This window comes from Eubalaena glacialis, chromosome 2 (genome assembly GCF_028564815.1).
Source record: "Eubalaena glacialis isolate mEubGla1 chromosome 2, mEubGla1.1.hap2.+ XY, whole genome shotgun sequence".
Classification (NCBI taxonomy): Eukaryota; Metazoa; Chordata; class Mammalia; order Artiodactyla; family Balaenidae; genus Eubalaena; species Eubalaena glacialis.
This window is the reverse complement of record NC_083717.1, coordinates 87,529,391-87,556,026: the sequence shown is the minus strand read 5'-3', so window position 1 is coordinate 87,556,026 and position 26,636 is coordinate 87,529,391.

Sequence of the window (26,636 nt, the reverse complement as noted above, 5' to 3'; positions counted from 1 at the left end):
CAGAATCTTGTTCATTTACACATATACATATATCTATTGATCTTTGGGTCCTTTTCCATGTCGGTTATTACAGAGTGTTGAGTAGACCACTCTTGGTATTCCATAGGTCTTTGGGGATTGTATTTTTTATATGTATTAGTATATGTGTGTTAACCCCAATATCCTAATTTATCCATTCTTCACACCATTTCTTTGGCTTAACCATAAGTTGTCTTCTCAGTCTGAGATTGTCTTTCTCTATGGAAATATGTTCATGTTTATGAATTTTCAGATAACATAAGGGATATCATAGGACATTTGTCTTTCGCATTCTGACTTACTTCACGTTGTGTGATTATCTCTAGGCTCATCTGTGGTGCTGCATATGCCATTCTTTTATTTTTTTCGTGACTGGTATTCCATTCTGTCCATATACCACTTCTTCTCTGTCCATTCATCTGTTTATGGACCTTCTTTTGGCTTCCATGTCGTGGCTATTTCAATATTGCTGCAGTGCACATTTGCCTGCCTCTGTCTTTCCGATTCTGGTGGTCTTCGGTTATAGGCCCAAAAGGTGCCCTGCCGCATCATATGGTAGCTCAATTTTTACCTTTTAAAGCAGCTGCATTCAGTTTTCGTTAGTGCTGTTACCAATTACATCCCACCAGCAGCTAGAAGGTACACAGTTCTCTAAAACCCCTTCAGCATTTCTAGTTTGTAGACTGTTTGCTGATGGTCATTTGACTGGTGTGAGCTGAAACCTTTTTGGAGGTTGGATTTGTATGTGGCTAATAATTCCTTGTACTGAGCTTTAGGCATGTCCATTTTTTTGTTTTCCTTTTTTTTTTAAAGTGTGAGTACAACTTCCCTCTTCATGTTGACTTCTTGAAAGATTTGTCATGTGTTGAATTTTCTTGCCTATTCCCTACCCCAGGGCATTTTTTGAGGGCAGATGCCATTTACAGCCCTGAGTCCTTGTGACTATTAAGCAACCATTAGCACTGGGTTTAAAGCTGCTGTTGTGGGAAACACCCACTAGGCGGCAGCATCATTACGTTCTCAACTCTTGTTATTAGGGCACCAGAGTCTTCCTGGACGTAGTGTTCCGAGGTTGTAAATTAGAGGGGAATGTGCTGGGACAAGCCCCCAGAAGTTTATGTCTCCTTACTTCTGTTTGTTTTTTAATTTAATTTCTGTTTCTTATCGGAGAATATTGGATTAGAGTGTTGTGATTGTCTGGCTGTACAGAATCTGCTCAATGATTCATACATATGTCTGTTCATGTTCGGATTCTGTTACCATGTGTCTTATTACAGAATGTTGAGTAGACCTCGCATGGTATTTGGTAGGTGTTTTGTCATTATATATTTTATATGTATTGGTGATTATATAATTCATAGAGTTTATATGTTATATGTTTATATACATTTAACATACATTAGGATATGTATGTTAGCCCCATAATCCTAATGTATCCATCCTCCCACCTTTCATTTTGGTTAACCAGTAGTTTCTTTTATAAGTCTGTGAGTGTCTTTTTCTGTGGAAATATGTCCATTTGTAGCAATCTTAGGATAACAGGTATAAATGATATCATAGGATATTTGTCATTCCCTTTTGACTTACTTAACCTGATATGATTATTTCTAGGCTCATCTGTAGTCCTGAAAACGGCATTTTTCATTTTTTTCCCGAGGCTACTATTCCATTTAGTCCGTATACCACTTCTTCTTTGTCCATTCATCTGTTTATGGACCTTTTTTTTGCTTCCACGTCTTGGCTATTTCAGTAATGCTGCAGTGCACATTTGCCTGCCTCTGTCTTTCCGATTCTGGTGGTCTTAGGTTACAGGCCCAGAAGGTGCCCTGCCGCGTCATATGGTAGCTCAATTTTTACCTTTTAAAGCAGCTCCATTCAGTTTTCGTTAGTGCTCTTACCACTTTACATCCCACCAGCAGCTACAAGGTACACAGTTCTCTAAAATCCCTTCAGCATTTACAGTTTGTAGACTGTTTGCTGATGGTCATTTGACTGGTGTGAGCTGAAACCTTTTTGGAGGTTGGATTTGCATGTGACTAATAATTCCTTATACTGAGCTTTAGGCATGTGCTTTTTATTCTTTTCCTTTTTTTTTTAAAGAGTGAGTACAACTTCCCTCTTCATATTGACTTCTTCAAAAACTTGTCAAAGAAAACTTGAATTTTCTTGCCTATTCCCTACCCCAGGGCATTTTTTGAGGGCAGGTGTCATTTACAGCCCTGCAGTCCTTGTGACTATTAAGCAACCATTAGCACTGGGTTTAAAGCTGCTGTTGTGGGAAACAGCCACAAGGCGGCAGCATTATTACGTTCTCACCTCTTGTTACTAGGGCAACAGAGTCTTCCTGGAGGTAGTGTTCCGAGGTTGTAAATTAGAGAGGAGTGTGCTGGGATAAGCCCCCAGAAGTTTATGTCTCCTTACTTATGTTTGTTTTTTAAATTTAATTTCTCTTTCTTATCGGAGTAAATTCGATTAGAGTGTTGTGATTGTCTGGCTGTACAGAATGTGCTCAATGATTCATACATATGTCTGTTCATCTTCGGATCCTGTTACCATGTAATTTTTTACAGAATGTTGAGTAGACCTCCCTTGGTATTTGGCAGGTGTTTCGTGATTATATATTTTATATGTATTGGTGATTATATAATTCATAGAGTTTATATGTTATATGTTTATATACATTTAACATACATTAGTATATTTATGTTATCCCCATAGTCCTAATTTATCCATCCTCCCACCTTTCATTTTGGCGAACCATTCGTTTGTTTTATAAGTCTGTGAGTGTCTTTTTCTGTGGAAATATGTTCATTGGTAGAAATCTTAGGATAACATGTATAAATGATATCATAGGATATTTGTTATTCCCTTTTGAATAACTTAACCTAATATGATTATTTCCAGGCTCATCTGTAGTCCTGAAAACGGCACTGTTCATTTTTTTCTGAGGCTACTATTCCATTCGGTACGTATACCACTTCTTCTTTGTCCATTTATCTGATGATGGACATTTTGTTTGTATCCATGTCTTAGCTATTGTAAATACTGCTGCAATACACGATTTTCCATCCCGTGTCTTTTTGATTCTGGCTTTCACAAGTGACAGGCCCAATAGTGGGCCTTCCGGATCATATGGTGACTCAATTTTTACCTTTAAACGCACTGCCATTCTGTTCCTATTATTGGCTGTTACCAGTTTACATCCCACTTAGACCGAGAGGTTACACTATGCTTCACAACTTCTTCAACATCTATTGTTTGTTGACTTTTTGCTGATGGTCATTGTGACTGGTGTTAGGTGATACCTTTGTGTAGATTGGATTTGCATGCGTCTAATAAAATTCCTGATGTTTTGCATTTCTCAGTGTCCTTTTCATTTTTTTTAAGATTGAGCTAAACTTACAACTTCAAATTGCCTTCTTGAAAAATTTACCGCGTTTGGATTTTTATGGCCATTCCCTACCCCAGGACATTTTTTGAGGGCATGAGTCATTTACAGCCCTGCCGTCCTTGTGAATATTAGTGACCATGAGCAGTAGATTTAAAGCTGCTCTTTGAGGAAACGGCCTTAGGGTGGCAGCATTTCTAAGTTGCCAACTCTGCTTGCTAGGGAAACAGAACCTTGCTGCAAGTTGTGCTTTGAGGTTGCAGATTAGAGTGGAATGTGCCAGGACAAACCCCGATAAGTTTTAGCCTCCTTAATTCTTGTTTGTGTCTTTAAGTTGTAGTTTTTATCAGAGCAAATTTGATTGAAAAATGTCTTTTGTTCTAGGTGTACAGAATCTTGTTCATTTACACATATACATATATCTATTGATCTTTGGGTCCTTTTCCATGTCGGTTATTACAGAGTGTTGAGTAGACCACTCTTGGTATTCCATAGGTCTTTGGGGATTGTATTTTCTATATGTATTAGTATATGTGTGTTAACCCCAATATCCTAATTTATCCATTCTTCACACCATTTCTTTGGCTTAACCATAAGTTGTCTTCTCAGTCTGAGATTGTCTTTCTCTATGGAAATATGTTCATGTTTATGAATTTTCAGATAACATAAGGGATATCATAGGACATTTGTCTTTCGCATTCTGACTTACTTCACGTTGTGTGATTATCTCTAGGCTCATCTGTGGTGCTGCATATGCCATTCTTTTATTTTTTTCGTGACTGATATTCCATTCTGTCCATATACCACTTCTTCTCTGTCCATTCATCTGTTTATGGACCTTCTTTTGGCTTCCATGTCGTGGCTATTTCAATATTGCTGCAGTGCACATTTGCCTGCCTCTGTCTTTCCGATTCTGGTGGTCTTCGGTTATAGGCCCAAAAGGTGCCCTGCCGCATCATATGGTAGCTCAATTTTTACCTTTTAAAGCAGCTGCATTCAGTTTTCGTTAGTGCTGTTACCAATTACATCCCACCAGCAGCTAGAAGGTACACAGTTCTCTAAAACCCCTTCAGCATTTCTAGTTTGTAGACTGTTTGCTGATGGTCATTTGACTGGTGTGAGCTGAAACCTTTTTGGAGGTTGGATTTGTATGTGGCTAATAATTCCTTGTACTGAGCTTTAGGCATGTCCATTTTTTTGTTTTCCTTTTTTTTTTAAAGTGTGAGTACAACTTCCCTCTTCATGTTGACTTCTTGAAAGATTTGTCATGTGTTGAATTTTCTTGCCTATTCCCTACCCCAGGGCATTTTTTGAGGGCAGATGCCATTTACAGCCCTGAGTCCTTGTGACTATTAAGCAACCATTAGCACTGGGTTTAAAGCTGCTGTTGTGGGAAACACCCACTAGGCGGCAGCATCATTACGTTCTCAACTCTTGTTATTAGGGCACCAGAGTCTTCCTGGACGTAGTGTTCCGAGGTTGTAAATTAGAGGGGAATGTGCTGGGACAAGCCCCCAGAAGTTTATGTCTCCTTACTTCTGTTTGTTTTTTAATTTAATTTCTGTTTCTTATCGGAGAATATTGGATTAGAGTGTTGTGATTGTCTGGCTGTACAGAATCTGCTCAATGATTCATACATATGTCTGTTCATGTTCGGATTCTGTTACCATGTGTCTTATTACAGAATGTTGAGTAGACCTCGCATGGTATTTGGTAGGTGTTTTGTCATTATATATTTTATATGTATTGGTGATTATATAATTCATAGAGTTTATATGTTATATGTTTATATACATTTAACATACATTAGGATATGTATGTTAGCCCCATAATCCTAATGTATCCATCCTCCCACCTTTCATTTTGGTTAACCAGTAGTTTCTTTTATAAGTCTGTGAGTGTCTTTTTCTGTGGAAATATGTCCATTTGTAGCAATCTTAGGATAACAGGTATAAATGATATCATAGGATATTTGTCATTCCCTTTTGACTTACTTAACCTGATATGATTATTTCTAGGCTCATCTGTAGTCCTGAAAACGGCATTTTTCATTTTTTTCCCGAGGCTACTATTCCATTTAGTCCGTATACCACTTCTTCTTTGTCCATTCATCTGTTTATGGACCTTTTTTTGGCTTCCACGTCTTGGCTATTTCAGTAATGCTGCAGTGCACATTTGCCTGCCTCTGTCTTTCCGATTCTGGTGGTCTTAGGTTACAGGCCCAGAAGGTGCCCTGCCGCGTCATATGGTAGCTCAATTTTTACCTTTTAAAGCAGCTCCATTCAGTTTTCGTTAGTGCTCTTACCACTTTACATCCCACCAGCAGCTACAAGGTACACAGTTCTCTAAAATCCCTTCAGCATTTACAGTTTGTAGACTGTTTGCTGATGGTCATTTGACTGGTGTGAGCTGAAACCTTTTTGGAGGTTGGATTTGCATGTGACTAATAATTCCTTATACTGAGCTTTAGGCATGTGCTTTTTATTCTTTTCCTTTTTTTTTTTTAAAGAGTGAGTACAACTTCCCTCTTCATATTGACTTCTTCAAAAACTTGTCAAAGAAAACTTGAATTTTCTTGCCTATTCCCTACCCCAGGGCATTTTTTGAGGGCAGGTGTCATTTACAGCCCTGCAGTCCTTGTGACTATTAAGCAACCATTAGCACTGGGTTTAAAGCTGCTGTTGTGGGAAACAGCCACAAGGCGGCAGCATTATTACGTTCTCACCTCTTGTTACTAGGGCAACAGAGTCTTCCTGGAGGTAGTGTTCCGAGGTTGTAAATTAGAGAGGAGTGTGCTGGGATAAGCCCCCAGAAGTTTATGTCTCCTTACTTATGTTTGTTTTTTAAATTTAATTTCTCTTTCTTATCGGAGTAAATTCGATTAGAGTGTTGTGATTGTCTGGCTGTACAGAATGTGCTCAATGATTCATACATATGTCTGTTCATCTTCGGATCCTGTTACCATGTAATTTTTTACAGAATGTTGAGTAGACCTCCCTTGGTATTTGGCAGGTGTTTCGTGATTATATATTTTATATGTATTGGTGATTATATAATTCATAGAGTTTATATGTTATATGTTTATATACATTTAACATACATTAGTATATGTATGTTATCCCCATAGTCCTAATTTATCCATCCTCCCACCTTTCATTTTGGCGAACCATTCGTTTGTTTTATAAGTCTGTGAGTGTCTTTTTCTGTGGAAATATGTTCATTGGTAGAAATCTTAGGATAACATGTATAAATGATATCATAGGATATTTGTTATTCCCTTTTGAATAACTTAACCTAATATGATTATTTCCAGGCTCATCTGTAGTCCTGAAAACGGCACTGTTCATTTTTTTCTGAGGCTACTATTCCATTCGGTACGTATACCACTTCTTCTTTGTCCATTTATCTGATGATGGACATTTTGTTTGTATCCATGTCTTAGCTATTGTAAATACTGCTGCAATACACGATTTTCCATCCCGTGTCTTTTTGATTCTGGCTTTCACAAGTGACAGGCCCAATAGTGGGCCTTCCGGATCATATGGTGACTCAATTTTTACCTTTAAACGCACTGCCATTCTGTTCCTATTATTGGCTGTTACCAGTTTACATCCCACTTAGACCGAGAGGTTACACTATGCTTCACAACTTCTTCAACATCTATTGTTTGTTGACTTTTTGCTGATGGTCATTGTGACTGGTGTTAGGTGATACCTTTGTGTAGATTGGATTTGCATGCGTCTAATAAAATTCCTGATGTTTTGCATTTCTCAGTGTCCTTTTCATTTTTTTTAAGATTGAGCTAAACTTACAACTTCAAATTGCCTTCTTGAAAAATTTACCGCGTTTGGATTTTTATGGCCATTCCCTACCCCAGGACATTTTTTGAGGGCATGAGTCATTTACAGCCCTGCCGTCCTTGTGAATATTAGTGACCATGAGCAGTAGATTTAAAGCTGCTCTTTGAGGAAACGGCCTTAGGGTGGCAGCATTTCTAAGTTGCCAACTCTGCTTGCTAGGGAAACAGAACCTTGCTGCAAGTTGTGCTTTGAGGTTGCAGATTAGAGTGGAATGTGCCAGGACAAACCCCGATAAGTTTTAGCCTCCTTAATTCTTGTTTGTGTCTTTAAGTTGTAGTTTTTATCAGAGCAAATTTGATTGAAAAATGTCTTTTGTTCTAGGTGTACAGAATCTTGTTCATTTACACATATACATATATCTATTGATCTTTGGGTCCTTTTCCATGTCGGTTATTACAGAGTGTTGAGTAGACCACTCTTGGTATTCCATAGGTCTTTGGGGATTGTATTTTCTATATGTATTAGTATATGTGTGTTAACCCCAATATCCTAATTTATCCATTCTTCACACCATTTCTTTGGCTTAACCATAAGTTGTCTTCTCAGTCTGAGATTGTCTTTCTCTATGGAAATATGTTCATGTTTATGAATTTTCAGATAACATAAGGGATATCATAGGACATTTGTCTTTCGCATTCTGACTTACTTCACGTTGTGTGATTATCTCTAGGCTCATCTGTGGTGCTGCATATGCCATTCTTTTATTTTTTTCGTGACTGATATTCCATTCTGTCCATATACCACTTCTTCTCTGTCCATTCATCTGTTTATGGACCTTCTTTTGGCTTCCATGTCGTGGCTATTTCAATATTGCTGCAGTGCACATTTGCCTGCCTCTGTCTTTCCGATTCTGGTGGTCTTAGGTTATAGGCCCAAAAGGTGCCCTGCCGCATCATATGGTAGCTCAATTTTTACCTTTTAAAGCAGCTGCATTCAGTTTTCGTTAGTGCTGTTACCAATTACATCCCACCAGCAGCTAGAAGGTACACAGTTCTCTAAAACCCCTTCAGCATTTCTAGTTTGTAGACTGTTTGCTGATGGTCATTTGACTGGTGTGAGCTGAAACCTTTTTGGAGGTTGGATTTGTATGTGGCTAATAATTCCTTGTACTGAGCTTTAGGCATGTCCATTTTTTTGTTTTCCTTTTTTTTTTAAAGTGTGAGTACAACTTCCCTCTTCATGTTGACTTCTTGAAAGATTTGTCATGTGTTGAATTTTCTTGCCTATTCCCTACCCCAGGGCATTTTTTGAGGGCAGATGCCATTTACAGCCCTGAGTCCTTGTGACTATTAAGCAACCATTAGCACTGGGTTTAAAGCTGCTGTTGTGGGAAACACCCACTAGGCGGCAGCATCATTACGTTCTCAACTCTTGTTATTAGGGCACCAGAGTCTTCCTGGACGTAGTGTTCCGAGGTTGTAAATTAGAGGGGAATGTGCTGGGACAAGCCCCCAGAAGTTTATGTCTCCTTACTTCTGTTTGTTTTTTAATTTAATTTCTGTTTCTTATCGGAGAATATTGGATTAGAGTGTTGTGATTGTCTGGCTGTACAGAATCTGCTCAATGATTCATACATATGTCTGTTCATGTTCGGATTCTGTTACCATGTGTCTTATTACAGAATGTTGAGTAGACCTCGCATGGTATTTGGTAGGTGTTTTGTCATTATATATTTTATATGTATTGGTGATTATATAATTCATAGAGTTTATATGTTATATGTTTATATACATTTAACATACATTAGGATATGTATGTTAGCCCCATAATCCTAATGTATCCATCCTCCCACCTTTCATTTTGGTTAACCAGTAGTTTCTTTTATAAGTCTGTGAGTGTCTTTTTCTGTGGAAATATGTCCATTTGTAGCAATCTTAGGATAACAGGTATAAATGATATCATAGGATATTTGTCATTCCCTTTTGACTTACTTAACCTGATATGATTATTTCTAGGCTCATCTGTAGTCCTGAAAACGGCATTTTTCATTTTTTTCCCGAGGCTACTATTCCATTTAGTCCGTATACCACTTCTTTGTCAATTCATCTGTTTATGGACCTTTTTTTTGCTTCCACGTCTTGGCTATTTCAGTAATGCTGCAGTGCACATTTGCCTGCCTCTGTCTTTCCGATTCTGGTGGTCTTAGGTTACAGGCCCAGAAGGTGCCCTGCCTCGTCATATGGTAGCTCAATTTTTACCTTTTAAAGCAGCTCCATTCAGTTTTCGTTAGTGCTCTTACCACTTTACATCCCACCAGCAGCTACAAGGTACACAGTTCTCTAAAATCCCTTCAGCATTTACAGTTTGTAGACTGTTTGCTGATGGTCATTTGACTGGTGTGAGCTGAAACCTTTTTGGAGGTTGGATTTGCATGTGACTAATAATTCCTTATACTGAGCTTTAGGCATGTGCTTTTTATTCTTTTCCTTTTTTTTTTTAAAGAGTGAGTACAACTTCCCTCTTCATATTGACTTCTTCAAAAACTTGTCAAAGAAAACTTGAATTTTCTTGCCTATTCCCTACCCCAGGGCATTTTTTGAGGGCAGGTGTCAATTACAGCCCTGCAGTCCTTGTGACTATTAAGCAACCATTAGCACTGGGTTTAAAGCTGCTGTTGTGGGAAACAGCCACAAGGCGGCAGCATTATTACGTTCTCACCTCTTGTTACTAGGGCAACAGAGTCTTCCTGGAGGTAGTGTTCCGAGGTTGTAAATTAGAGAGGAGTGTGCTGGGATAAGCCCCCAGAAGTTTATGTCTCCTTACTTATGTTTGTTTTTTAAATTTAATTTCTCTTTCTTATCGGAGTACATTCGATTAGAGTGTTGTGATTGTCTGGCTGTACAGAATGTGCTCAATGATTCATACATATGTCTGTTCATCTTCGGATCCTGTTACCATGTAATTTTTTACAGAATGTTGAGTAGACCTCCCTTGGTATTTGGCAGGTGTTTCGTGATTATATATTTTATATGTATTGGTGATTATATAATTCATAGAGTTTATATGTTATATGTTTATATACATTTAACATACATTAGTATATGTATGTTATCCCCATAGTCCTAATTTATCCATCCTCCCACCTTTCATTTTGGCGAACCATTCGTTTGTTTTATAAGTCTGTGAGTGTCTTTTTCTGTGGAAATATGTTCATTGGTAGAAATCTTAGGATAACATGTATAAATGATATCATAGGATATTTGTTATTCCCTTTTGAATAACTTAACCTAATATGATTATTTCCAGGCTCATCTGTAGTCCTGAAAACGGCACTGTTCATTTTTTTCTGAGGCTACTATTCCATTCGGTACGTATACCACTTCTTCTTTGTCCATTTATCTGATGATGGACATTTTGTTTGTATCCATGTCTTAGCTATTGTAAATACTGCTGCAATACACGATTTTCCATCCCGTGTCTTTTTGATTCTGGCTTTCACAAGTGACAGGCCCAATAGTGGGCCTTCCGGATCATATGGTGACTCAATTTTTACCTTTAAACGCACTGCCATTCTGTTCCTATTATTGGCTGTTACCAGTTTACATCCCACTTAGACCGAGAGGTTACACTATGCTTCACAACTTCTTCAACATCTATTGTTTGTTGACTTTTTGCTGATGGTCATTGTGACTGGTGTTAGGTGATACCTTTGTGTAGATTGGATTTGCATGCGTCTAATAAAATTCCTGATGTTTTGCATTTCTCAGTGTCCTTTTCATTTTTTTTAAGATTGAGCTAAACTTACAACTTCAAATTGCCTTCTTGAAAAATTTACCGCGTTTGGATTTTTATGGCCATTCCCTACCCCAGGACATTTTTTGAGGGCATGAGTCATTTACAGCCCTGCCGTCCTTGTGAATATTAGTGACCATGAGCAGTAGATTTAAAGCTGCTCTTTGAGGAAACGGCCTTAGGGTGGCAGCATTTCTAAGTTGCCAACTCTGCTTGCTAGGGAAACAGAACCTTGCTGCAAGTTGTGCTTTGAGGTTGCAGATTAGAGTGGAATGTGCCAGGACAAACCCCGATAAGTTTTAGCCTCCTTAATTCTTGTTTGTGTCTTTAAGTTGTAGTTTTTATCAGAGCAAATTTGATTGAAAAATGTCTTTTGTTCTAGGTGTACAGAATCTTGTTCATTTACACATATACATATATCTATTGATCTTTGGGTCCTTTTCCATGTCGGTTATTACAGAGTGTTGAGTAGACCACTCTTGGTATTCCATAGGTCTTTGGGGATTGTATTTTCTATATGTATTAGTATATGTGTGTTAACCCCAATATCCTAATTTATCCATTCTTCACACCATTTCTTTGGCTTAACCATAAGTTGTCTTCTCAGTCTGAGATTGTCTTTCTCTATGGAAATATGTTCATGTTTATGAATTTTCAGATAACATAAGGGATATCATAGGACATTTGTCTTTCGCATTCTGACTTACTTCACGTTGTGTGATTATCTCTAGGCTCATCTGTGGTGCTGCATATGCCATTCTTTTATTTTTTTCGTGACTGATATTCCATTCTGTCCATATACCACTTCTTCTCTGTCCATTCATCTGTTTATGGACCTTCTTTTGGCTTCCATGTCGTGGCTATTTCAATATTGCTGCAGTGCACATTTGCCTGCCTCTGTCTTTCCGATTCTGGTGGTCTTAGGTTATAGGCCCAAAAGGTGCCCTGCCGCATCATATGGTAGCTCAATTTTTACCTTTTAAAGCAGCTGCATTCAGTTTTCGTTAGTGCTGTTACCAATTACATCCCACCAGCAGCTAGAAGGTACACAGTTCTCTAAAACCCCTTCAGCATTTCTAGTTTGTAGACTGTTTGCTGATGGTCATTTGACTGGTGTGAGCTGAAACCTTTTTGGAGGTTGGATTTGTATGTGGCTAATAATTCCTTGTACTGAGCTTTAGGCATGTCCATTTTTTTGTTTTCCTTTTTTTTTTAAAGTGTGAGTACAACTTCCCTCTTCATGTTGACTTCTTGAAAGATTTGTCATGTGTTGAATTTTCTTGCCTATTCCCTACCCCAGGGCATTTTTTGAGGGCAGATGCCATTTACAGCCCTGAGTCCTTGTGACTATTAAGCAACCATTAGCACTGGGTTTAAAGCTGCTGTTGTGGGAAACACCCACTAGGCGGCAGCATCATTACGTTCTCAACTCTTGTTATTAGGGCACCAGAGTCTTCCTGGACGTAGTGTTCCGAGGTTGTAAATTAGAGGGGAATGTGCTGGGACAAGCCCCCAGAAGTTTATGTCTCCTTACTTCTGTTTGTTTTTTAATTTAATTTCTGTTTCTTATCGGAGAATATTGGATTAGAGTGTTGTGATTGTCTGGCTGTACAGAATCTGCTCAATGATTCATACATATGTCTGTTCATGTTCGGATTCTGTTACCATGTGTCTTATTACAGAATGTTGAGTAGACCTCGCATGGTATTTGGTAGGTGTTTTGTCATTATATATTTTATATGTATTGGTGATTATATAATTCATAGAGTTTATATGTTATATGTTTATATACATTTAACATACATTAGGATATGTATGTTAGCCCCATAATCCTAATGTATCCATCCTCCCACCTTTCATTTTGGTTAACCAGTAGTTTCTTTTATAAGTCTGTGAGTGTCTTTTTCTGTGGAAATATGTCCATTTGTAGCAATCTTAGGATAACAGGTATAAATGATATCATAGGATATTTGTCATTCCCTTTTGACTTACTTAACCTGATATGATTATTTCTAGGCTCATCTGTAGTCCTGAAAACGGCATTTTTCATTTTTTTCCCGAGGCTACTATTCCATTTAGTCCGTATACCACTTCTTTGTCAATTCATCTGTTTATGGACCTTTTTTTTGCTTCCACGTCTTGGCTATTTCAGTAATGCTGCAGTGCACATTTGCCTGCCTCTGTCTTTCCGATTCTGGTGGTCTTAGGTTACAGGCCCAGAAGGTGCCCTGCCTCGTCATATGGTAGCTCAATTTTTACCTTTTAAAGCAGCTCCATTCAGTTTTCGTTAGTGCTCTTACCACTTTACATCCCACCAGCAGCTACAAGGTACACAGTTCTCTAAAATCCCTTCAGCATTTACAGTTTGTAGACTGTTTGCTGATGGTCATTTGACTGGTGTGAGCTGAAACCTTTTTGGAGGTTGGATTTGCATGTGACTAATAATTCCTTATACTGAGCTTTAGGCATGTGCTTTTTATTCTTTTCCTTTTTTTTTTTAAAGAGTGAGTACAACTTCCCTCTTCATATTGACTTCTTCAAAAACTTGTCAAAGAAAACTTGAATTTTCTTGCCTATTCCCTACCCCAGGGCATTTTTTGAGGGCAGGTGTCAATTACAGCCCTGCAGTCCTTGTGACTATTAAGCAACCATTAGCACTGGGTTTAAAGCTGCTGTTGTGGGAAACAGCCACAAGGCGGCAGCATTATTACGTTCTCACCTCTTGTTACTAGGGCAACAGAGTCTTCCTGGAGGTAGTGTTCCGAGGTTGTAAATTAGAGAGGAGTGTGCTGGGATAAGCCCCCAGAAGTTTATGTCTCCTTACTTATGTTTGTTTTTTAAATTTAATTTCTCTTTCTTATCGGAGTACATTCGATTAGAGTGTTGTGATTGTCTGGCTGTACAGAATGTGCTCAATGATTCATACATATGTCTGTTCATCTTCGGATCCTGTTACCATGTAATTTTTTACAGAATGTTGAGTAGACCTCCCTTGGTATTTGGCAGGTGTTTCGTGATTATATATTTTATATGTATTGGTGATTATATAATTCATAGAGTTTATATGTTATATGTTTATATACATTTAACATACATTAGTATATGTATGTTATCCCCATAGTCCTAATTTATCCATCCTCCCACCTTTCATTTTGGCGAACCATTCGTTTGTTTTATAAGTCTGTGAGTGTCTTTTTCTGTGGAAATATGTTCATTGGTAGAAATCTTAGGATAACATGTATAAATGATATCATAGGATATTTGTTATTCCCTTTTGAATAACTTAACCTAATATGATTATTTCCAGGCTCATCTGTAGTCCTGAAAACGGCACTGTTCATTTTTTTCTGAGGCTACTATTCCATTCGGTACGTATACCACTTCTTCTTTGTCCATTTATCTGATGATGGACATTTTGTTTGTATCCATGTCTTAGCTATTGTAAATACTGCTGCAATACACGATTTTCCATCCCGTGTCTTTTTGATTCTGGCTTTCACAAGTGACAGGCCCAATAGTGGGCCTTCCGGATCATATGGTGACTCAATTTTTACCTTTAAACGCACTGCCATTCTGTTCCTATTATTGGCTGTTACCAGTTTACATCCCACTTAGACCGAGAGGTTACACTATGCTTCACAACTTCTTCAACATCTATTGTTTGTTGACTTTTTGCTGATGGTCATTGTGACTGGTGTTAGGTGATACCTTTGTGTAGATTGGATTTGCATGCGTCTAATAAAATTCCTGATGTTTTGCATTTCTCAGTGTCCTTTTCATTTTTTTTAAGATTGAGCTAAACTTACAACTTCAAATTGCCTTCTTGAAAAATTTACCGCGTTTGGATTTTTATGGCCATTCCCTACCCCAGGACATTTTTTGAGGGCATGAGTCATTTACAGCCCTGCCGTCCTTGTGAATATTAGTGACCATGAGCAGTAGATTTAAAGCTGCTCTTTGAGGAAACGGCCTTAGGGTGGCAGCATTTCTAAGTTGCCAACTCTGCTTGCTAGGGAAACAGAACCTTGCTGCAAGTTGTGCTTTGAGGTTGCAGATTAGAGTGGAATGTGCCAGGACAAACCCCGATAAGTTTTAGCCTCCTTAATTCTTGTTTGTGTCTTTAAGTTGTAGTTTTTATCAGAGCAAATTTGATTGAAAAATGTCTTTTGTTCTAGGTGTACAGAATCTTGTTCATTTACACATATACATATATCTATTGATCTTTGGGTCCTTTTCCATGTCGGTTATTACAGAGTGTTGAGTAGACCACTCTTGGTATTCCATAGGTCTTTGGGGATTGTATTTTCTATATGTATTAGTATATGTGTGTTAACCCCAATATCCTAATTTATCCATTCTTCACACCATTTCTTTGGCTTAACCATAAGTTGTCTTCTCAGTCTGAGATTGTCTTTCTCTATGGAAATATGTTCATGTTTATGAATTTTCAGATAACATAAGGGATATCATAGGACATTTGTCTTTCGCATTCTGACTTACTTCACGTTGTGTGATTATCTCTAGGCTCATCTGTGGTGCTGCATATGCCATTCTTTTATTTTTTTCGTGACTGATATTCCATTCTGTCCATATACCACTTCTTCTCTGTCCATTCATCTGTTTATGGACCTTCTTTTGGCTTCCATGTCGTGGCTATTTCAATATTGCTGCAGTGCACATTTGCCTGCCTCTGTCTTTCCGATTCTGGTGGTCTTAGGTTATAGGCCCAAAAGGTGCCCTGCCGCATCATATGGTAGCTCAATTTTTACCTTTTAAAGCAGCTGCATTCAGTTTTCGTTAGTGCTGTTACCAATTACATCCCACCAGCAGCTAGAAGGTACACAGTTCTCTAAAACCCCTTCAGCATTTCTAGTTTGTAGACTGTTTGCTGATGGTCATTTGACTGGTGTGAGCTGAAACCTTTTTGGAGGTTGGATTTGTATGTGGCTAATAATTCCTTGTACTGAGCTTTAGGCATGTCCATTTTTTTGTTTTCCTTTTTTTTTTAAAGTGTGAGTACAACTTCCCTCTTCATGTTGACTTCTTGAAAGATTTGTCATGTGTTGAATTTTCTTGCCTATTCCCTACCCCAGGGCATTTTTTGAGGGCAGATGCCATTTACAGCCCTGAGTCCTTGTGACTATTAAGCAACCATTAGCACTGGGTTTAAAGCTGCTGTTGTGGGAAACACCCACTAGGCGGCAGCATCATTACGTTCTCAACTCTTGTTATTAGGGCACCAGAGTCTTCCTGGACGTAGTGTTCCGAGGTTGTAAATTAGAGGGGAATGTGCTGGGACAAGCCCCCAGAAGTTTATGTCTCCTTACTTCTGTTTGTTTTTTAATTTAATTTCTGTTTCTTATCGGAGAATATTGGATTAGAGTGTTGTGATTGTCTGGCTGTACAGAATCTGCTCAATGATTCATACATATGTCTGTTCATGTTCGGATTCTGTTACCATGTGTCTTATTACAGAATGTTGAGTAGACCTCGCATGGTATTTGGTAGGTGTTTTGTCATTATATATTTTATATGTATTGGTGATTATATAATTCATAGAGTTTATATGTTATATGTTTATATACATTTAACATACATTAGGATATGTATGTTAGCCCCATAATCCTAATGTATCCATCCTCCCACCTTTCATTTTGGTTAACCAGTAGTTTCTTTTATAAGTCTGTGAGTGTCTTTTTCTGTGGAAATATGTCCATTTGTAGCAATCTTAGGATAACAGGTATAAATGATATCATAGGATATTTGTCATTCCCTTTTGACTTACTTAACCTGATATGATTATTTCTAGGCTCATCTGTAGTCCTGAAAACGGCATTTTTCATTTTTTTCCCGAGGCTACTATTCCATTTAGTCCGTATACCACTTCTTTGTCAATTCATCTGTTTATGGACCTTTTTTTTGCTTCCACGTCTTGGCTATTTCAGTAATGCTGCAGTGCACATTTGCCTGCCTCTGTCTTTCCGATTCTGGTGGTCTTAGGTTACAGGCCCAGAAGGTGCCCTGCCTCGTCATATGGTAGCTCAATTTTTACCTTTTAAAGCAGCTCCATTCAGTTTTCGTTAGTGCTCTTACCACTTTACATCCCACCAGCAGCTACAAGGTACACAGTTCTCTAAAATCCCTTCAGCATTTACAGTTTGTAGACTGTTTGCTGATGGTCATTTGACTGGTGTGAGCTGAAACCTTTTTGGAGGTTGGATTTGCATGTGACTAATAATTCCTTATACTGAGCTTTAGGCATGTGCTTTTTATTCTTTTCCTTTTTTTTTTTAAAGAGTGAGTACAACTTCCCTCTTCATATTGACTTCTTCAAAAACTTGTCAAAGAAAACTTGAATTTTCTTGCCTATTCCCTACCCCAGGGCATTTTTTGAGGGCAGGTGTCAATTACAGCCCTGCAGTCCTTGTGACTATTAAGCAACCATTAGCACTGGGTTTAAAGCTGCTGTTGTGGGAAACAGCCACAAGGCGGCAGCATTATTACGTTCTCACCTCTTGTTACTAGGGCAACAGAGTCTTCCTGGAGGTAGTGTTCCGAGGTTGTAAATTAGAGAGGAGTGTGCTGGGATAAGCCCCCAGAAGTTTATGTCTCCTTACTTATGTTTGTTTTTTAAATTTAATTTCTCTTTCTTATCGGAGTACATTCGATTAGAGTGTTGTGATTGTCTGGCTGTACAGAATGTGCTCAATGATTCATACATATGTCTGTTCATCTTCGGATCCTGTTACCATGTAATTTTTTACAGAATGTTGAGTAGACCTCCCTTGGTATTTGGCAGGTGTTTCGTGATTATATATTTTATATGTATTGGTGATTATATAATTCATAGAGTTTATATGTTATATGTTTATATACATTTAACATACATTAGTATATGTATGTTATCCCCATAGTCCTAATTTATCCATCCTCCCACCTTTCATTTTGGCGAACCATTCGTTTGTTTTATAAGTCTGTGAGTGTCTTTTTCTGTGGAAATATGTTCATTGGTAGAAATCTTAGGATAACATGTATAAATGATATCATAGGATATTTGTTATTCCCTTTTGAATAACTTAACCTAATATGATTATTTCCAGGCTCATCTGTAGTCCTGAAAACGGCACTGTTCATTTTTTTCTGAGGCTACTATTCCATTCGGTACGTATACCACTTCTTCTTTGTCCATTTATCTGATGATGGACATTTTGTTTGTATCCATGTCTTAGCTATTGTAAATACTGCTGCAATACACGATTTTCCATCCCGTGTCTTTTTGATTCTGGCTTTCACAAGTGACAGGCCCAATAGTGGGCCTTCCGGATCATATGGTGACTCAATTTTTACCTTTAAACGCACTGCCATTCTGTTCCTATTATTGGCTGTTACCAGTTTACATCCCACTTAGACCGAGAGGTTACACTATGCTTCACAACTTCTTCAACATCTATTGTTTGTTGACTTTTTGCTGATGGTCATTGTGACTGGTGTTAGGTGATACCTTTGTGTAGGTTGGATTTGCATGCGTCTAATAAAATTCCTGATGTTTTGCATTTCTCAGTGTCCTTTTCATTTTTTTTAAGATTGAGCTAAACTTACAACTTCAAATTGCCTTCTTGAAAAATTTACCGCGTTTGGATTTTTATGGCCATTCCCTACCCCAGGACATTTTTTGAGGGCATGAGTCATTTACAGCCCTGCCGTCCTTGTGAATATTAGTGACCATGAGCAGTAGATTTAAAGCTGCTCTTTGAGGAAACGGCCTTAGGGTGGCAGCATTTCTAAGTTGCCAACTCTGCTTGCTAGGGAAACAGAACCTTGCTGCAAGTTGTGCTTTGAGGTTGCAGATTAGAGTGGAATGTGCCAGGACAAACCCCGATAAGTTTTAGCCTCCTTAATTCTTGTTTGTGTCTTTAAGTTGTAGTTTTTATCAGAGCAAATTTGATTGAAAAATGTCTTTTGTTCTAGGTGTACAGAATCTTGTTCATTTACACATATACATATATCTATTGATCTTTGGGTCCTTGTTGCATGTCGGTTATTACAGAGTGTTGAGTAGACCACTCTTGGTATTCCATAGGTCTTTGGGGATTATATTTTTTATATGTATTAGTATATGTGTGTTAACCCCAATATCCTAATTTATCCATTCCTCACACCATTTCTTTGGCTTAACCATAAGTTGTCTTCTCATTCTGAGATTGTCTTTCTCTATGGAAATATGTTCATGTTTATGAATTTTCAGATAACATAAGGGATATCATACGACATTTGTCTTTCGCATTCTGACTTACTTCACGTTGTGTGATTATCTCTAGGCTCATCTGTGGTGCTGCATATGCCATTCTTTTATTTTTTTCGTGACTGATATTCCATTCTGTCCATATACCACTTCTTCTCTGTCCATTCATCTGTTTTATGGACCTTCTTTTGGCTTCCATGTCGTGGCTATTTCAATATTGCTGCAGTGCACATTTGCCTGCCTCTGTCTTTCCGATTCTGGTGGTCTTAGGTTATAGGCCCAAAAGGTGCCCTGCCGCATCATATGGTAGCTCAATTTTTACCTTTTAAAGCAGCTGCATTCAGTTTTCGTTAGTGCTGTTACCAATTACATCCCACCAGCAGCTAGAAGGTACACAGTTCTCTAAAACCCCTTCAGCATTTCTAGTTTGTAGACTGTTTGCTGATGGTCATTTGACTGGTGTGAGCTGAAACCTTTTTGGAGGTTGGATTTGCATGTGACTAATAATTCCTTATACTGAGCTTTAGGCATGTGCTTTTTATTCTTTTCCTTTTTTTTTTAAAGAGTGAGTACAACTTCCCTCTTCATATTGACTTCTTCAAAAACTTGTCAAAGAAAACTTGAATTTTCTTGCCTATTCCCTACCCCAGGGCATTTTTTGAGGGCAGGTGTCAATTACAGCCCTGCAGTCCTTGTGACTATTAAGCAACCATTAGCACTGGGTTTAAAGCTGCTGTTGTGGGAAACAGCCACAAGGCGGCAGCATTATTACGTTCTCACCTCTTGTTACTAGGGCAACAGAGTCTTCCTGGAGGTAGTGTTCCGAGGTTGTAAATTAGAGAGGAGTGTGCTGGGATAAGCCCCCAGAAGTTTATGTCTCCTTACTTATGTTTGTTTTTTAAATTTAATTTCTCTTTCTTATCGGAGTAAATTCGATTAGAGTGTTGTGATTGTCTGGCTGTACAGAATGTGCTCAATGATTCATACATATGTCTGTTCATCTTCGGATCCTGTTACCATGTAATTTTTTACAGAATGTTGAGTAGACCTCCCTTGGTATTTGGCAGGTGTTTCGTGATTATATATTTTATATGTATTGGTGATTATATAATTCATAGAGTTTATATGTTATATGTTTATATACATTTAACATACATTAGTATATGTATGTTATCCCCATAGTCCTAATTTATCCATCCTCCCACCTTTCATTTTGGCGAACCATTCGTTTGTTTTATAAGTCTGTGAGTGTCTTTTTCTGTGGAAATATGTTCATTGGTAGAAATCTTAGGATAACATGTATAAATGATATCATAGGATATTTGTTATTCCCTTTTGAATAACTTAACCTAATATGATTATTTCCAGGCTCATCTGTAGTCCTGAAAACGGCACTGTTCATTTTTTTCTGAGGCTACTATTCCATTCAGTACGTATACCACTTCTTCTTTGTCCATTTATCTGATGATGGACATTTTGTTTGTATCCATGTCTTAGCTATTGTAAATACTGCTGCAATACACGATTTTCCATCCCGTGTCTTTTTGATTCTGGCTTTCACAAGTGACAGGCCCAATAGTGGGCCTTCCGGATCATATGGTGACTCAATTTTTACCTTTAAACGCACTGCCATTCTGTTCCTATTATTGGCTGTTACCAGTTTACATCCCACTTAGACCGAGAGGTTACACTATGCTTCACAACTTCTTCAACATCTATTGTTTGTTGACTTTTTGCTGATGGTCATTGTGACTGGTGTTAGGTGATACCTTTGTGTAGATTGGATTTGCATGCGTCTAATAAAATTCCTGATGTTTTGCATTTCTCAGTGTCCTTTTCATTTTTTTTAAGATTGAGCTAAACTTACAACTTCAAATTGCCTTCTTGAAAAATTTACCGCGTTTGGATTTTTATGGCCATTCCCTACCCCAGGACATTTTTTGAGGGCATGAGTCATTTACAGCCCTGCCGTCCTTGTGAATATTAGTGACCATGAGCAGTAGATTTAAAGCTGCTCTTTGAGGAAACGGCCTTAGGGTGGCAGCATTTCTAAGCTGCCAACTCTGCTTGCTAGGGAAACAGAACCTTGCTGCAAGTTGTGCTTTGAGGTTGCAGATTAGAGTGGAATGTGCCAGGACAAACCCCGATAAGTTTTAGCCTCCTTAATTCTTGTTTGTGTCTTTAAGTTGTAGTTTTTATCAGAGCAAATTTGATTGAAAAATGTCTTTTGTTCTAGGTGTACAGAATCTTGTTCATTTACACATATACATATATCTATTGATCTTTGGGTCCTTGTTGCATGTCGGTTATTACAGAGTGTTGAGTAGACCACTCTTGGTATTCCATAGGTCTTTGGGGATTATATTTTTTATATGTATTAGTATATGTGTGTTAACCCCAATATCCTAATTTATCCATTCCTCACACCATTTCTTTGGCTTAACCATAAGTTGTCTTCTCATTCTGAGATTGTCTTTCTCTATGGAAATATGTTCATGTTTATGAATTTTCAGATAACATAAGGGATATCATAGGACATTTGTCTTTCGCATTCTGACTTACTTCACGTTGTGTGATTATCTCTAGGCTCATCTGTGGTGCTGCATATGCCATTCTTTTATTTTTTTCGTGACTGATATTCCATTCTGTCCATATACCACTTCTTCTCTGTCCATTCATCTGTTTTATGGACCTTCTTTTGGCTTCCATGTCGTGGCTATTTCAATATTGCTGCAGTGCACATTTGCCTGCCTCTGTCTTTCCGATTCTGGTGGTCTTAGGTTATAGGCCCAAAAGGTGCCCTGCCACATCATATGGTAGCTCAATTTTTACCTTTTAAAGCAGCTGCATTCAGTTTTCGTTAGTGCTGTTACCAATTACATCCCACCAGCAGCTAGAAGGTACACAGTTCTCTAAAACCCCTTCAGCATTTCTAGTTTGTAGACTGTTTGCTGATGGTCATTTGACTGGTGTGAGCTGAAACCTTTTTGGAGGTTGGATTTGTATGTGGCTAATAATTCCTTGTACTGAGCTTTAGGCATGTTCATTTTTTTGTTTTCCTTTTTTTTTTAAAGTGTGAGTACAACTTCCCTCTTCATGTTGACTTCTTGAAAGATTTGTCATGTGTTGAATTTTCTTGCCTATTCCCTACCCCAGGGCATTTTTTGAGGGCAGATGCCATTTACAGCCCTGAGTCCTTGTGACTATTAAGCAACCATTAGCACTGGGTTTAAAGCTGCTGTTGTGGGAAACACCCACTAGGCGGCAGCATCATTACGTTCTCACCTCTTGTTATTAGGGCACCAGAGTCTTCCTGGACGTAGTGTTCCGAGGTTGTAAATTAGAGGGGAATGTGCTGGGACAAGCCCCCAGAAGTTTATGTCTCCTTACTTCTGTTTGTTTTTTAATTTAATTTCTATTTCTTATCGGAGAATATTGGTTTAGAGTGTTGTGATTGTCTGGCTGTACAGAATCTGCTCAATGATTCATACATATGTCTGTTCATTTTCGGATTCTGTTACCATGTGTCTTATTACAGAATGTTGAGTAGACCTCGCATGGTATTTGGTAGGTGTTTTGTCATTATATATTTTATATGTATTGGTGATTATATAATTCATAGAGTTTATATGTTATATGTTTATATACATTTAACATACATTAGGATATGTATGTTAGCCCCATAATCCTAATTTATCCATCCTCCCACCTTTCATTTTGGTTAACCATTAGTTTCTTTTATAAGTCTGTGAGTGTCTTTTTCTGTGGAAATATGTCCATTTGTAGCAATCTTAGGATAACAGGTATAAATGATATCATAGGATATTTGTCATTCCCTTTTGACTTACTTAACCTGATATGATTATTTCTAGGCTCATCTGTAGTCCTGAAAACGGCATTTTTCATTTTTTTCCCGGGGCTACTATTCCATTTAGTCCGTATACCACTTCTTCTTTGTCCATTCATCTGTTTATGGACCTTTTTTTTGCTTCCACGTCTTGGCTGTTTCAGTAATGCTGCAGTGCACATTTGCCTGCCTCTGTCTTTCCGATTCTGGTGGTCTTAGGTTACAGGCCCAAAAGGTGCCCTGCCGCGTCATATGGTAGCTCAATTTTTACCTTTTAAAGCAGCTCCATTCAGTTTTCGTTAGTGCTCTTACCACTTTACATCCCACCAGCAGCTACAAGGTACACAGTTCTCTAAAATCCCTTCAGCATTTACAGTTTGTAGACTGTTTGCTGATGGTCATTTGACTGGTGTGAGCTGAAACCTTTCTGGAGGTTGGATTTGCATGTGACTAATAATTCCTTATACTGAGCTTTAGGCATGTGCTTTTTATTCTTTTCCTTTTTTTTTTAAAGTGTGAGTACAACTTCCCTCTTCATATTGACTTCTTCAAAAACTTGTCAAAGAAAACTTGAATTTTCTTGCCTATTCCCTACCCCAGGGCATTTTTTGAGGGCAGGTGTCATTTACAGCCCTGCAGTCCTTGTGACTATTAAGCAACCATTAGCACTGGGTTTAAAGCTGCTGTTGTGGGAAACAGCCACAAGGCGGCAGCATTATTACGTTCTCACCTCTTGTTACTAGGGCAACAGAGTCTTCCTGGAGGTAGTGTTCCGAGGTTGTAAATTAGAGAGGAGTGTGCTGGGATAAGCCCCCAGAAGTTTATGTCTCCTTACTTATGTTTGTTTTTTAAATTTAATTTCTCTTTCTTATCGGAGTAAATTCGATTAGAGTGTTGTGATTGTCTGGCTGTACAGAATGTGCTCAATGATTCATACATATGTCTGTTCATCTTCGGATCCTGTTACCATGTAATTTTTTACAGGATGTTGAGTAGACGTCCCTTGGTATTTGGCAGGTGTTTCGTGATTATATATTTTATATGTATTGGTGATTATATAATTCATAGAGTTTATATGTTATATGTTTATATACATTTAACATACATTAGTATATGTATGTTATCCCCATAGTCCTAATTTATCCATCCTCCCACCTTTCATTTTGGCGAACCATTCGTTTGTTTTATAAGTCTGTGAGTGTCTTTTTCTGTGGAAATATGTTCATTGGTAGAAATCTTAGGATAACATGTATAAATGATATCATAGGATATTTGTTATTCCCTTTTGAATAACTTAACCTAATATGATTATTTCTAGGCTCATCTGTAGTCCTGAAAACGGCACTGTTCATTTTTTTCTGAGGCTACTATTCCATTCGGTACGTATACCACTTCTTCTTTGTCCATTTATCTGATGATGGACATTTTGTTTGTATCCATGTCTTAGCTATTGTAAATACTGCTGCAATACACGATTTTCCATCCCGTGTCTTTTTGATTCTGGCTTTCACAAGTGACAGGCCCAATAGTGGGCCTTCCGGATCATATGGTGACTCAATTTTTACCTTTAAACGCACTGCCATTCTGTTCCTATTATTGGCTGTTACCAGTTTACATCCCACTTAGACCGAGAGGTTACACTATTCTCCACAACTTCTTCAACATCTATTGTTTGTTGACTTTTTGCTGATGGTCATTGTGACTGGTGTTAGGTGATACCTTTGTGTAGATTGGATTTGCATGCGTCTAATAATTCCTGATGTTTTGCATTTCTCAGTGTCCTTTTCATTTTTTTTAAGATTGAGCTAAACTTACAACTTCAAATTGCCTTCTTGAAAAATTTACCGCGTTTGGATTTTTATGGCCATTCCCTACCCCAGGACATTTTTTGAGGGCATGAGTCATTTACAGCCCTGCCGTCCTTGTGAATATTAGTGACCATGAGCAGTAGATTTAAAGCTGCTCTTTGAGGAAACGGCCTTAGGGTGGCAGCATTTCTAAGTTGCCAACTCTGCTTGCTAGGGAAACAGAACCTTGCTGCAAGTTGTGCTTTGAGGTTGCAGATTAGAGTGGAATGTGCCAGGACAAACCCCGATAAGTTTTAGCCTCCTTAATTCTTGTTTGTGTCTTTAAGTTGTAGTTTTTATCAGAGCAAATTTGATTGAAAAATGTCTTTTGTTCTAGGTGTACAGAATCTTGTTCATTTACACATATACATATATCTATTGATCTTTGGGTCCTTTTCCATGTCGGTTATTACAGAGTGTTGAGTAGACCACTCTTGGTATTCCATAGGTCTTTGGGGATTGTATTTTTTATATGTATTAGTATATGTGTGTTAACCCCAATATCCTAATTTATCCATTCTTCACACCATTTCTTTGGCTTAACCATAAGTTGTCTTCTCAGTCTGAGATTGTCTTTCTCTATGGAAATATGTTCATGTTTATGAATTTTCAGATAACATAAGGGATATCATAGGACATTTGTCTTTCGCATTCTGACTTACTTCACGTTGTGTGATTATCTCTAGGCTCATCTGTGGTGCTGCATATGCCATTCTTTTATTTTTTTCGTGACTGATATTCCATTCTGTCCATATACCACTTCTTCTCTGTCCATTCATCTGTTTATGGACCTTCTTTTGGCTTCCATGTCGTGGCTATTTCAATATTGCTGCAGTGCACATTTGCCTGCCTCTGTCTTTCCGATTCTGGTGGTCTTAGGTTATAGGCCCAAAAGGTGCCCTGCCGCATCATATGGTAGCTCAATTTTTACCTTTTAAAGCAGCTGCATTCAGTTTTCGTTAGTGCTGTTACCAATTACATCCCACCAGCAGCTAGAAGGTACACAGTTCTCTAAAACCCCTTCAGCATTTCTAGTTTGTAGACTGTTTGCTGATGGTCATTTGACTGGTGTGAGCTGAAACCTTTTTGGAGGTTGGATTTGTATGTGGCTAATAATTCCTTGTACTGAGCTTTAGGCATGTCCATTTTTTTGTTTTCCTTTTTTTTTTAAAGTGTGAGTACAACTTCCCTCTTCATGTTGACTTCTTGAAAGATTTGTCATGTGTTGAATTTTCTTGCCTATTCCCTACCCCAGGGCATTTTTTGAGGGCAGATGCCATTTACAGCCCTGAGTCCTTGTGACTATTAAGCAACCATTAGCACTGGGTTTAAAGCTGCTGTTGTGGGAAACACCCACTAGGCGGCAGCATCATTACGTTCTCACCTCTTGTTATTAGGGCACCAGAGTCTTCCTGGACGTAGTGTTCCGAGGTTGTAAATTAGAGGGGAATGTGCTGGGACAAGCCCCCAGAAGTTTATGTCTCCTTACTTCTGTTTGTTTTTTAATTTAATTTCTGTTTCTTATCGGAGAATATTGGATTAGAGTGTTGTGATTGTCTGGCTGTACAGAATCTGCTCAATGATTCATACATATGTCTGTTCATGTTCGGATTCTGTTACCATGTGTCTTATTACAGAATGTTGAGTAGACCTCGCATGGTATTTGGTAGGTGTTTTGTCATTATATATTTTATATGTATTG